Source organism: Mesoplodon densirostris, chromosome 2 (genome assembly GCF_025265405.1).
Source record: "Mesoplodon densirostris isolate mMesDen1 chromosome 2, mMesDen1 primary haplotype, whole genome shotgun sequence".
Lineage (NCBI taxonomy): Eukaryota > Metazoa > Chordata > Mammalia > Artiodactyla > Ziphiidae > Mesoplodon > Mesoplodon densirostris.
In genome coordinates, this window is record NC_082662.1 from 101651253 (window position 1) to 101665410 (window position 14158).

A 14158-nucleotide genomic window follows, 5' to 3' on the forward strand; every position below is an offset into this window, starting at 1 on the left:
TCCGCCCCCAGTCCCCGGGAAACCAAGCTCTCCGTTCCCCGAGGCTCCCTCCCACCCCGCCCAAGCAGCCAGGGCTCCCAGCGCGCCACCCGCCGTAACCCAGCTAACCGTTGTGCGCGGGTCGCGGCGCCTCGTGAGGCTGACGTGACGTGACGGGGCGACTCGGGGAGGAGCTCCTCTCCGCGCCAGGCGCCCCCCACGCCGTGGAAGTTCGCCAGACACTGTGGGGAGGGGTGGGCGCCACCGCCTTATACCACGCCGCGGGGGCCGGAGCATGCACGCAGGGGGCGGAGTTGGCCCTACGGGCTCCCGCCCCCTCCGCCCGCCCTCACAGCGCTGACTTCGGTGTAGTTCCCCCTCGGCCGCCGGCGTCGGCTCCCGGTCCCGCTGGGTGTTCCCCCGCAACGTCGCGTACACCACCACGCGTGCGGGACGCCAATGTCGGCCTCACCCTCAGTCTCTGGCGGAGAAAAGGGGAAACCGCTAAGGACGGATGGGGCGTGCCTCCCGGCTTCTGACTCAGGTGTGGGGGGGAGATGGGCGCGCGGAAGAGCGGGGAAGTGACTGGAAGTGGGGGACTGGGCGGGCTTTGAGTGGACGCGGGTGCACCTCCGATCCGGGAAGAGGCCGTGGGCTAGAGGTTAAGAGCGTGGGCTGTGGGCTCGCTGCTTGAGTTCCGTGACCTCGGGGAAGTTACTCAAACCCTCAGGGCCTGTTTCCTGCTCCCTAAAATAACAACAGTAGTAGAAGCGACCTCATTTAGGAGATTTCCATGGTCTTTGAGGTACACAGAAGTCGGGAAAGAAGAGCCGGTAAGAGGATGGAAAGATTGGTCCAAGAGGGGGAGTGTGTGTGTGTGTGTGTGTGTGTGTGTGTGTGTGTGTGTGTGTGTGTGTGTGTGTGTGTGTGTGTGTGTGTGTGTGTGTGTGTGTGTGTGTGTGTGTGAAAGCTGGAGAAATGAAGATTGCAGAGAGGCCAAATTTTTGTGGACACTGAATGTTTGGGACAGGATGTAATTATGGCTGGCAGTTTTGGAGGAATTGATTATATACTAAACACTTCACCTGAATCCTCATGACCCTGTGGAGTAGGTACTATTGACGGTTTACAAATAAAGGACCTGAGGTTCAGAGGGGTTGAGTAACTTTACAGAGGCCACTGACCTAGTAGTGGCCAACATTTGAAGTCAGACTTTAGAGCCTGGTTTTTGTCATAAGAGCCACGGTTCTTGAGCAAGTCCAGATACCAAAGTGTATCTGTTAAAGTGATTAAATAATCTTGATTTGAGAAATACCAAAAAAGTATGTTAAGGCCCTTGCCTTCAAAGAATTTACAAGTTCTTTGGGGCAACTGAGATACAAATCAGCCCACATTTCTTGAGCATTTGCTCATGCCAGGACCTGTCCTACCACTCCACCTTTTGTCTCACACACACACTTCATTCCCACAACACTTAAGGGTAGGCCTTATAGTTTCTGTTTTGCAAATGAATAACCTGAGGTTAAGGAGGAGTAGGGTTTGTGGGGTCAGGCCTTGTGCCCTCCTCTCAACCACTCTACCTGTTTCACAGCAAAGTTTTCAGTAACAGTTCAATATTTAGTAGAAGACATTGCAGAATCTATGGTCAAGTACTGCTTGTGAGCAGTAATTGTTTTTTACCTTTGTAAATGGAGAGAAGAAAGGCACTTAAGGTCACTGGAGTGGCCAGGACTTAGATCAGCGGTGCTTCAGGATTGTTAGTGTCAGCAGCATTCAGAGCAGATGGTAGATAGTTGAGTTAGGGAGACAGTGGGAGACTGTGGCTCGGGTGTAAATTTATAAGGGCCTGTACTATGGAATGGCAGTGCAAAGAGGTAGAGAAGAGATTCCCAGGAAACTTCTCAAAGAAGGCACTTAAAGCAACAGTATAGTGGGTTCAGAATATGGACTCGGGAGCCAGACTGCCCAGTTTCCAACAAAGTACCTAATTAAGGTTGCTAGGGGAATAAAATTAGTGTTTGTGAAGCACTTGGAACAGAGCCTAGCATATAACAAGTGCTCAATAAGTATTTTTAAAAATGAATAAATAGGAAATTAAGGAAATAATTTCATTTACAATAGCATCCAAAAGAATAAAAACACCTAGGGATAGGTTTAACTAAGGAGGTTGCAAAGATTTTAGGCAACTCTACTTTCTGAAGAAACACTGCCCACAAAACTGCCCTTACTTCAGACACTGTCTGCAAGATTGGGGGTCTCCAGGGTCACCCTCACTTCACACCATCTGGCCACAAATTTGGGGGTTCTCATAACCTTACTTAGGATCAATAATTTGCTAGAAAGGCTCACAGAACACCCTGAAAGCTGTTATATTCACAGTCACATTTATTACAGAAAAAGGATACATTGAAATCAAGCAAGGGAAGAGTAGCATAGGGCAGAATCTGGGAGGGGTCCAAACTCACAGTTCTGGTTGTCCTCTCCAGGTGAGGTCCTGAGTGGAGTTATCGCCTCTCAGCTATGATGTGTGACAATGCTCTAAGAGTACTGCCAACCTAGGATATCACTCAAGCCCTGGTATCCATTGTTTTGTGAGGCTTCATTACTTGGCATGAATCATAGTCCATGTGATAAAACTAAAATCTCCAGTCACCTGCCTCCCTGAAGTTTGGGCTGTTACCATGTGACACAAAGCCCTAACTCTCCAATCACATTATTGGTCTTTCTGACATTGCCAGCCCTACCCTGAGTCATTTCATTAGCCTGAACTGAGAAGAGGCACACCCTTAGACACCTCATTAGCATAAACTGTCAGAGTTGGTCTGATGGACCCACTATGAATTACAGAGGCACTCCTATCACTTGGGAAATTGCAAGGGTGTGGCGGTCATCTCCCAGGAGCTGGGACAAAGGCCAGACCTCTCTTTAGACAAGACCAGATTCCTTACTACACAAAAGTAGAAGACACACTGAAAACTGTAAAACGTTGCTGAAAGATACTAAAGACCTAAATAAGTGGAAAAACATCCATGTTCACATATTGGAAGACTTAATATTGTTAAGATGGCAACACTACCCAGCGTGATCTACAGATTCAATGTAATACCTATCAAAATTGCAATAGCCCTTTTGGGAAAAGTGGTAAACTCATGGAATTGTGCAGGACGTTGAATACTTAAAACAATATTGAAGAAGAACAAAGTTGGAGGACTCACATTTCCTTATTACAAAACTTATTACAAAGCTACAGTGATCAAAACAGTGTGGTACTAGCATAGGGATAGCTGTATAGACCAAGAGAATAGAAAGTCCAGAAACAAATGTACAAATCTATGGCCAATTGATTTTTGAAAAGAATGCCAAGACCATTCAATGGGAAAAGAAATGTCTCTTCAACAAGTGGTGCTGGGACACCTGAATATCCATATGCAAAAGAATGAAGTTGCACCCCTACCTTATGCCATATACAAACATAAACTCAAAATGGATTAACCAATAACCTAAATGTAAGAACTAAACTATAAAACTCTTAGAAGAAAAGATGAGGGGTAAATCTTAATGACCTTGGATTTGGCAATGGATTTTTAGATACAATACCAAAAGAAGAGCAACAAAAGGAAAAGATAAATTGGGTTTCATCAAAATGAGAAGCTTTTGTGCATCAAAGGACGTTATCAAGAAAGTGAAAAGACAACCTACACAATGGGAGAAAATATTTGCAAATCAGGGTCTAATGTCCAGAATATGTAAAGAACTCTTACAACTCAACAACAAAAAGACAACCCAATTAAAAAATGAGCAAAGGATTTGAATAGGTGTTTTCCAAAAACGATGTGTAAGTGACCAACAAGCACATAACAAGGTACTCAACTTTATTAGTCATTAGAGAAATGCAAATCAGAAACACAAGGTGCCACTCTATGCCCACTAGGATGGCTATAATAATAATTTTTTAAGGAAAGTATGTATTGGCAAGAATGTGGAGAAATTTGAAAACTTGCACATTGTTCATTGGGGTATAAAATGGTATAGCCACTGTGGAACAGTTTGGAAGTTCCTCAAAAGTTAAACATAAGATTACAACAAGACCCAGCAATTCTAAGTATATACCCCCAAAATTGAAAACAGGTATTCAAACAAATACTTGTACAGGAGTTTCATAGCACTATTCGCAATAGCCAAAAGTTGGAAACAACCCAATGTGCATCATTAAATGTATGGATAAACAAATGTGATATAGCCGTACAATGGAATATTATTTGGTCACAGAAGGATTGGAGTACTGGTACATGCTACAACATGGATGAGCCTCGAAAAGATGTTAAGTGAGAGTAGCCAGTCACAAACGGTCTCAAATTGTGAATATCCAGACACAAAAGGTCAGAAATTGTATGATTCCATTTTATTAAATATCCAGAATTGGTAAATCTAGAGACAGAAAGCAGATTAATGTTTCCAGGGGCTGGGAGAATGACTTTTTAATGGATACGGAGTTTTCTTTTAGGGTAATGAAAATGATCTGGAACTTGATATAGGTGTTGGTTGGTGGTTGTACAACATTGTGAATGTACTAAATACCACTGAAATGTATACTTTAAAATGGTTAACTTTATGTTATATGAATTTACCTCAATAAATAAACCAAATAAATAAATGGAGAAACAGATTTTCCATGAATTTAATGAAGTTTCTTCTTTGTGTTAAGAGAATCATGTCTAAGTTTATAATTTAAACTTTATATATCTTAAAGAGGGCCAATGTGATAGTCAGAAGCCACCCTCTTCCCCCAAGATGTCCATGTCCTAATCCTTGGAATCTGTGAATACGTTATTTACATGACAAAGGGAAATTAGGGTTGCAGATGGAATTAAATTTGCTAGTCAGCTGACCTTGAAATAGGGAGATCATCCTGGATTGTCTGGGCCCAATATAATTAAGAGTCCTTAAAAGTGGGAGAGAGTAGGCAGACAGGTCAGAGTGATGCAGTGTGAGGACTTGACCTGCTGTTATTGGCTTTTAAGATGGAGGAAGGGGGGCACCAGCCAAGGAATGCAGGTGGCCTCTAGAGTCTGGGAAGGGCAAAGAAACAGACTGTCCTCTAGAGCCTCCAGAAGGCTTGACACCTTGATTTTAGCCCAGTGGGGCCTGTGTTGGACTTCTGACCTGTAGAACAATACATCTAGGTTGCTGTTGTTGTTTTTTAAATATTTATTTATTTGGTTGCGTTGGGTCTTAGTTGCAGCAGGTGGGCTCCTTAGTTGTGGCATGTGAACTCCTAGTTGCAGCATGCATATGGGATCTAGTTCCCAGACGAGGGATTGAACCAGGGCCCCCTGCACGCTCCCAAGGAGCGTGGAGTCTTAACCACTGCACCTCCAGGGAAGTCCCCTAAATCTATGTTGTTTTAAGCCACTAACTTTGTGATAATTTGTTACAGCCATGATGGAAAACTAATACAGACAGCATAAATGTGTATACTTCAGGCCCCACAAAACTTGTATCTTCCTACTGACAGTGAATATTTTTATGAAGAGTACAGGCTTTGGAGTTGGAAGGCCAGGTGCTATAACTTGCTAGCTATGTTTCTGTGCGCAATTCACTGAACTCTTCTAGGCTTCAGTTTCCTCACCAGGAACGTTGGAGATAATACCTACAAACCCAATCTGTCATGAGAATCAAAAGAGAAAATTATTGGTAAAACTGGGAAAGTGCTCTGAGAGTGTTTTTTTTTTTTTAATATAAATTATCAGTAAAGGGTGCTTAAGGGGGAAAGGTCCAGAGTTACTCTAATATTTTAGCTGGAAATATAGAAATAGAGAACGTGGGAAGTGGAAACAGTTTGAGTGAACTGGAGAAAATGATAAAGCAGGTACAATTCTTACTATTTTTCCAGATGTCATCCTTGTTTTAAGCCAGTATAAGATAGGAATTTTAGAGTTGGCAGAAGCCTGGAAATCATGTAACCATCGCCCAACCTTATGCAGATGTGGAAGCTGAAATCCAGAAGCTGGAAGACTTTCTTCAAACCACTCAGCTAATGAATGGTTTGACCAGGTGAATAGACAAGTTTTCTGGACTTTACTGTCTAAAGCATAACCTTTAAGATAAAAAGTGTTTCTTTACTGCACACCAGAGGGGATACAGTGCCCTCTAGTGGCTTTTTATTTTATTATACAAATCCCCATTACTTCACATTTCTGTTTTAAAGGTTGAGAAGGAGATGATGCAAGCTAGGCTGCCTTAGAGAAGGACCTTACAGTTATTTGCAAACTCAGATTTCAAGGTTTCAAGAAAGTTCTAACTTGAAAAGTTAGGGGCTAGGATGAGAAACACCATTAAAGGAAAAGGGGTGGGGAATTTGTAAATGCAAAATTGGAAATTTGTGCTGAATACACTGCTCAAATATTTAATCTGGAAAATAAGAAAAATACGTTTTTGTTGTGTTTCCACTGACAAACTCAGTGAAATCAAAAAGGTTCACTTTTCATTTTATTGAGATACAGTTCTCATAACATAAAATCCACCATTTAAAAGTGTAAGCTTAAGTAGTTTTCAGTATATTCACCATGTTGTGCAACCATCACCACTATCAAATTGCAGAATATTTCCATCTCCCCCCACACCCCCCAAAACCCCAAACGATTAGCAGTTGATTCCAATTCCACACACACACCCCCCATCCCCTGGCAACTGCTAATGTACTTTCTGTCTCTATATATTTGTCTATTCTGGATATTTTGTATAAATGGAATGTGAACTTTCATGTCTGGCTTCTTTCACTTAGCATAGTGTTTTCAAGGTTCACCCATAGTATAGCATGTATCAGTACTTAGTTCCTTTTTATGGCTGAATAATATTCTGTTGTATGGTTATATCACATTGTATTTATTTGTTCATCAATTGATGGGTATTGAGTTGTTTACACTTTTTAAAAAAATTTGTTTATTTATTTTTAGCTGTGTTGGGTCTTCGTTGCTGTGCGCGGGCTTGTGGGCTTTCTCTAGTTGCGGCGAGTGCGGGCTACTCTTGTGGTGCGTGGGCTTCTCATTGCAGTGGCTTCTCTTGTTGTGGAGCATGAGCTCTAGGCACACTGGCTTCAGTAGTTGTGGCACTCAGGCTCAGTAGTTGTGGCTCACGGGCTCTAGAGCGCAGGCTTAGTAGTTGTGGCGCATGGGCTTAGTTGCTCCGCGGCATGTGGGATCTTCCTGGACCAGGGCTTGAACCTGTGTCCCCTGTGTTGGCAGGCAGATTCTTAACCACTGTGCCACCAGGGAAGTCCATCTATGTTTAACTTTTTGAAGAACTACAAAGCAATGTATGTTCCAACTGTCTCGTATTTTCCAACATTTGTTTTTTCCATTTTATTATTAATATTAATATTGCCATTCTAATGGGTATAAAGTAGTATCTCATGTGGTTTGTTTTAAATTTTGAAATCAATTTTTTTTCTTTATTTTTGTTTTTATTTGTGGTAAAATACACAAAACATAGAATTTATCTTTATAACTATTTTAGGTATATATTTCATTAATGTTAAGTATATTCACATTTTGGTGCAACCAATTTCCAAAACTCCACCTTGCAAAACTGAAACTATGCCCGTTAAGCAACTCCCCATTCTCCTCTCCCCTCAACCACCATTCTACTTTCTGTCTCTATGAATTTGATGACTCTAGGGTATCTCATATTAATGGAATAGTATTTGTCTTTTTGGGACTGGCTTATTTCACTTAACATAATGTCCTCAAAAGTTCATCCATGTTGTAGCATGTGTCAGAATTTCCTTTCTTTTTAAAGTTGAATAATATTCCATTGTAGGACTTCCCCGGCACTCCAGTGGTTAAGACTGTGCTTCCACTGCAGGGGGCACAGGCTTGATCCCTGGTTGATCCCGCATACCATGTGGTGCGGCCAAATAATAATAATAATATTCCATTGTATATATACACCACATTTTATTTATCCATTCACTTGTCGATGGACGCTTGGGTTGCCTCTACCATTTAGCTTTATGAATAACACTGCTATGAACATGTGTGTACAAATATTTCTTGGAGACCCTCTTTTCAATTCTTTTGGTGTATGCCTAGAAATGGAGTTGCTGCCTCATATATAAATCTGTATTTCTTGAGAAACTGCCATACTGTTTTCCATAGTGGCTGTGCTATTTTATATTCCTATCAACAGTGCACAGGGGCTCCAATTTTTCCATATCTTCCAACACTTGTTATTTTCTGTTTTTTTGATAATAGCCATTCAGTTGGTGTGAGGTAGCATCTCACTGTGGTTTTGATTTCCATTTCTCTAATGACTAATGATGGTGAGCATCTTTTTATGTGTTTGTTGGCTATTTGTGTATCCTTGGAGAAATGTATTACAAATCCTTTACCCATTTTTTAATTGGATTGTCTTTTTATTGTTGAGTTGGATGAGTTCTTTATATATTCTGGATACAAATCCTTTTTATCAAGATACATGGTTTGCAAAAGGATTTATTTTAAACTGTCCTCTATTGAGGTATACTTTACATAGAGTAAAATATACAGATCTTAAGTGTACAGCTGAATGAAGTTTGATAAATTTATACATACCTGTAACTTTCATCCAGGGCAAGTTAAAAAATATTTTTGTCACCCCAGATAATTCCCTTGGGACCCTTTCCGTGCAGTTGCCCATTCCTCTCTGCCCAATGCAATGATTATTTTTATTTCTGTCAATAGAAATTAGTTTTCCATGTTTCTGAAATTCATAAAACAAATTGTGTAATATGTGCTACTTGTGTCTGGCTTCTTTTACTCAACATTATATGTGTGAGATTCATCTGTGTTATTGCATATATTCAGTTGATACTTTTTTATTGCTGAATTTTAAATTTTGATGAAGTCCAATTTATCCACTGTTTTTTGGGGAGGGGGCTGTTGTTGTTTTTTACAGTTAGTGCTTTTTGTGTTCTATATGAAAAATGTTTTCTGACCTCCCGTTCCTCTACCACCAGGTTGCAAAGATATGTTCCTATATTTTCTTCTGAAAGATTTAGAATTTTAGCTTTCACATTTAGACCTATGATGCATATCAAATTCATTTTTGTTTAATATGCGGTGAAGTTGAGGGGTGGTTGGTTTTTTTTTTTTCTCCCACAGATATCCAGTTGTTCCAGCACTGTTTATTGGGAAACTTTTTCATCCTTCATGAATTGCTTTGGTTATTTTGTTAAAATTAATATATGGGGGCTTCCTTGGTGGCGCAGTGGTTGAGAGTCCGCCTGACGATGCAGGGCACGTGGGTTCGTGCCCCGGTCCGGGAAGATCCCACGTGCCGCGGAGCGGCTAGGCCCGTGAGCCATGGCCTGCGCATCCGGAGCCTGTGCTCCGCAACGGGAGAGGCCACAACAGTGAGAGGCCCGCGTACCACACACACACAAAAAAAAATGGTATATATGTGTAGGTCTATTTTTGGACTCTCTGTTCTGTATCGCTGATCTATTTGTCCATTCTAATGCCATTACTACCTTATCTTTCATTAATACAGCTTTTTATTTTAATAAGTCTTGAAATTAGGTAGTTTGCCCTAGAGCTTTGCCCTTCTTTTTCAATATTGTTTTAGTTATTCTGAGTCCTATCCACTTCTGTATAAATTTTAAAATAAGTTGTCAATCTCAACCAAAAAAGCCCATTTTGGGTTTTTATTGGGATTGCATTGAATCTATAGAACATATGGTGAGAATTGTCATCTTAACAATATTAAGTCTTCTAATCCGTGAACATGGTATTATATCTCTTCATCTGATTAGGTCTCCTTTAGGCTCTCTCAGTAATGTCTTGTTTTAATGTAGAAGTTTTGCACAGTTTCATTAAAATTATTCTAGGTATTTTTGGTTATTTAAAAATAGCATTGTTTTATTTTAACTTTTGAATTGCTCATTGCTAGTAGAAATAAAATTTATTTTGCATATTGAATTTGTATCTGTAACCTTGCCAAATTCACTTATTATTTCTAGTAATTTGTAGATTTCCTTGGATTTTCTACATACACAATCACGTCATCTGCAAAAAAGAAAGTTTTACTTTTTTCTTACAATCTTTATCCCTTTTCCTTTTCCTTGCCTTACTGTACTGGCTAAGCCCACCAGTACAATGGTAAATAGTAGACATAAGAATAGACATTTTTGCTTTGTTTTAATTTTAGAGGGAAATGTTAAATATTTCACCTTTAAGTTTGATGTCAGCTATAAGATTTTATATACAGCCTTATCAGATTAATGAATTTCCTTTCAATTTTTAGTTTAAGAGTTTTTAAAATATTTATTTATTTATTTGTTTATTTATTTATTTTGGCTGTGCTGGATCTTCATTGCGGCACACGGGATCTTCATTGTGGCACGCGGGATATTTACTTGTGGCATGCAGGCTCCTTAGCTGTGGCATGAGGACTCTTTTTTTTTTTTTTTTTTTTTTTTTTTTCGGTACGTGGGCCTCTCACTGTTGTGGCCTCTCCCGTTGCGGAGCACAGGCTCCGGACGTGCAGGCTCAGCGGCCATGGCTCACGGGCCCAGCCGCTCCGTGGCATGTGGGATCTTCCCGGACCGGGGCACAAACCCGTGTCCCCTGCATCGGCAGGCGGACTCTCAACTACTGCGCCACCAGGGAAGCCCATGAGAACTCTTAGTTGAAGCATGCATGCGGGATCGAGTTCCCCGACTAGGGATCGAACCTGGGGCCTCTGCATTGGAAGTGCGGAATCTTACCCACTGGACCACCAGGGAAGTCCCTGCTAAGAGTTTTTATCATGAACAGGTGTTAAATTTTATGAAATGCATTCTGTATATTTACTGAGATAATTACATGTTTTTTCTCCTTAATTCTGTTACTATGGTAAATTACACTATTTGATTTCTTTTTTAAAAGTACCTTTTATTATGGAAAGTTTCAAACACATAAAAAGTAAATAGAATAGTATAATAAACTCCCAGGTTACCCATCACCTAACTTCTTATACCATTTGTACCCTCATCAAATCCCCACACTTAAAAGTTCATTCAGGTTTTTTGCTTTGGATCTTTTCTATTTGTCACTTTCTCTCTAATTCTTTTCCTTCCCCATTTTCTCCCTCTTCTACGTTCCCTTTCTCCTCATACCTTGTCCTTCTCCTCCTTCTGCTTCTTTCCTTCCTTATTACTCCCCCTTGCTTCTTTCTCTTCCTCTTTTCCTCCTCTTCTCCTCTCTTCCCTTCATCCTCCTCATCTTCCTCTTTTTCTGGTAAAGTTGACAAATTCCTTATTATTATTTAATAAAGATAAATGAATTCAATGAAATTCTTTTCTTGCACCCCCTTTCATACAATTCAAATTAACAAAGTTTTCTGTATACTATTTAATCTATTAGAATACTACCAGAATTTTTGTCAAGCACTGAAATGTTTCACATTAGTCATGATTATAAATTCCATCAATGTAGTCTAAAATACGTAAGTGTATTAACTGGAACTTAGTTAATTACAGAGACTTCTTACTTTTCCTTTCTTTTTTTTCCGGCAGATATATTGCTCATTTATTCGCTCCATGTTTGAAAAGAATTTCAAAATAAAGTAATTTTATACACCATACAATTCAGAGCAGAGTTGGGCTCAGGGGACCACTTCATGGTTCACAGGATGGGCAGAACCCTCTGTCTCCAAACATTTTTTGAGCTAGTTTGACTTTCTGCTGTGAGTCCTGGTCCCAGTCTTGCTTGAAACCCCATGAGGTTAAGTTCACCACCCAAGGGGTCTGGAATTTTCCCAGCCATAGGAATGAGCTTCTAGTTCAGAGGTGAAAGAGGGCTTCTTGGAAGGGACCAATAAAGCCTCTGCAGCAGAAACAGGAGGAGACAAGGGCAGAAGGCACGGGGCTGAACCAGAGAGCCTCTGGGGGATGGTGGAGCTCTCAGGATCCAGCATTTCCCTGTGCTCAACCGTGGGTTTCCATTCAGTAGAACAGGGTCTACCTTAGAAAGCAGCAGAGGGCTTCCCTGGTGGTGCAGTGGTTGAGAGTCCGCCTGCCGATGTAGGGCACACGGGTTCGTGCCCCGGTCCGGGAAGATCCCACATGCCGTGGAGCAGCTGGGCCTGTGAGCCACGGCCACTGAGCCTGCACGTCCGAAGCCTGTGCTCCGCAACAGGAGAGGCCACAACAGTGAGAGGCCCGCGTACTGAAAAAAAAAAAAAAAAAGAAAGCAGCAGAAACTTTCTCCTAGTAGCTTCCAAAACCTGAAGACAGGGCCCAGCAGGAATTTTGACTGGACCCAGGAGATCCCAGGATGCCAGAGAGCTACAGGCCCTTGATTATTGAGGTGGTCCAGCCAATGGGCCCAGCTCCTGGAAGGCACGGTCAGGTAGTTTTCCAAGGACAGCCCACGACTAGGACAGACAGACCCATGCAAACACACTGGAGTTGTAAAAGGGACTCCATATTGCTCATTCCCTAACTCCAGGTTTGACACCCATTGTTCAAAAGACACAAAGTGAACACCGTTCTTGAGGTTGGAGGACACGTGGCTGGCCTCAAAGGGGACTCTCCTCCACCGCTGGATGCGAAAAGGATTCGAAGAGAAATGACGCAGGACAGCCTGGTTGACATCTAGAGTTTGGACAATTAGCCGATGTATACATATACGGTTAGTGCCTCTTCGTTCCATCCAGCAGGCAGAGACACAAATCTCAGTCTTTCCACTATCCAGGAGTTCTTGCCAGAAACCCTCCTTCTCCAGGTCCAAAACTTCCTTCCTTCGAAACCACCTGTAACCAGGTAGGTAGTAGGCAGGTAGGAAGTGGACATCACAAGGAGCTGCAGGCATGCCCTTACATTTTCCCTCCTTTGTCCAGCCGTCCCCACCACTCAGCATAAGCTGTTCTGGGAAGCCATCTAGGCCCGTGGGGTTCAGGAGGAGGTTGCGCCCTATGGGTCTGCACTCTCAGAAGCGGCCCAAGATGCAGGGCCTGAGGTCAGCGGCAGCGGGCAGGCAGGTGCTGACGATGGGCCACAGGGCAGCGTGTTTCCGGGGCAGGATGCTCAGCCACAGGGCCTGGCAGTCCACCAGGTCGCGCCAGTGCCTGTACACCTGGCGCCGGTGCCTGAGCAGCATGTGTTGGGGCACGTGGCTCAGCACCATTAGAAGCAGCTCAGCTGGAAGTTGGTTCGGGCCCAGCGCCTCCTCAGATTCCTGCTCTAGCGCCTCCTCGGATTCCTGCTCCAGCAAGGGGATCCCGACAGGCTGGCCCCTGGAGGAGGGCTTCTCACCAGGCTCAGCTGCGGCCTGCATCTCAGCCAGCACCCCTCCTGGGTGGGCCATCACCTTGCTTCATGTCTCTTTCCTTTCTAAGACAAGTTAGAGCAGTTTATCATTTTGCTGTTTTGGGTAAATAATCTGAAAATGCACTGCTTATGGCTATGCTTAACAAGTTGTGATATATGGTGGAAAATAGGAATAATACAGGGCCAAAAAGATAACCTTTAAGTATTTTATACTTTTTTGACTTAGGGCCCATGCAAGTTAAATGAAAATTTTGAGGTTTATATGGTTGTTTTTCGTTGCTGTTGTTGCAGGTTTTAACATCTGAAGAGGATAGAATGAAAAAAGAAATGAGAAATCAGCTTATTGTGAAGCTTGTGAGAAAAAAAAATAAGGTAATTTGGATGTTATATGAAAGAATATCTTCAAACCTATGCTTATTTTGGCAAAATTTAGAAAATTTTAATGGCAAAATATAGCTGGAAGAAACAGGATAATGAATCTAACTTACATTCCCATCTTACTTTAAAAGAGGAATAAATTTTACTAATAGAAGTCATGTGGAATAGCTAATGAAGTGAAATGTGTGAAATGAAATGAAACTTAATATTTTCATTATCTGGGTACTCTTGAGAAGCAGTGATTATTTCATCAAAAGAAAAAGTGTTGATTTGAAGATATTGTCACATTGTATAAGAAATTGGAAAATCACATTTATCATGTAGCTATATTTTTCATATTAAAACTCTAAGGATAGTTCTAAACATTCTTATGCTATTCCAGCTCTGAAAATTGCTTGGAAAAACTTTTAGAGAATTAAAATTTGTTTTTCTGGGACAAGATTGCATTAGCCCTACCCTTACAACCAAATTCCTCCAAACACTCATTTGCAGGTGTCAGTAATACACACCATT

The 14158-nt window shown here is 41.7% G+C and overlaps 1 long non-coding RNA gene across 1 annotated transcript; it reads left to right on the forward strand.

The window, feature by feature from the left end:
* Positions 1 to 362: 362 nt before the first annotated feature.
* On the forward strand, positions 363 to 13639 carry LOC132481734 (uncharacterized). The gene is made up of 3 exons (XR_009530836.1): positions 363 to 523; positions 12447 to 12629; positions 13559 to 13639. It is a non-coding gene; the product is annotated as an uncharacterized LOC132481734 (long non-coding RNA).
* Positions 13640 to 14158: the final 519 nt, after the last annotated feature.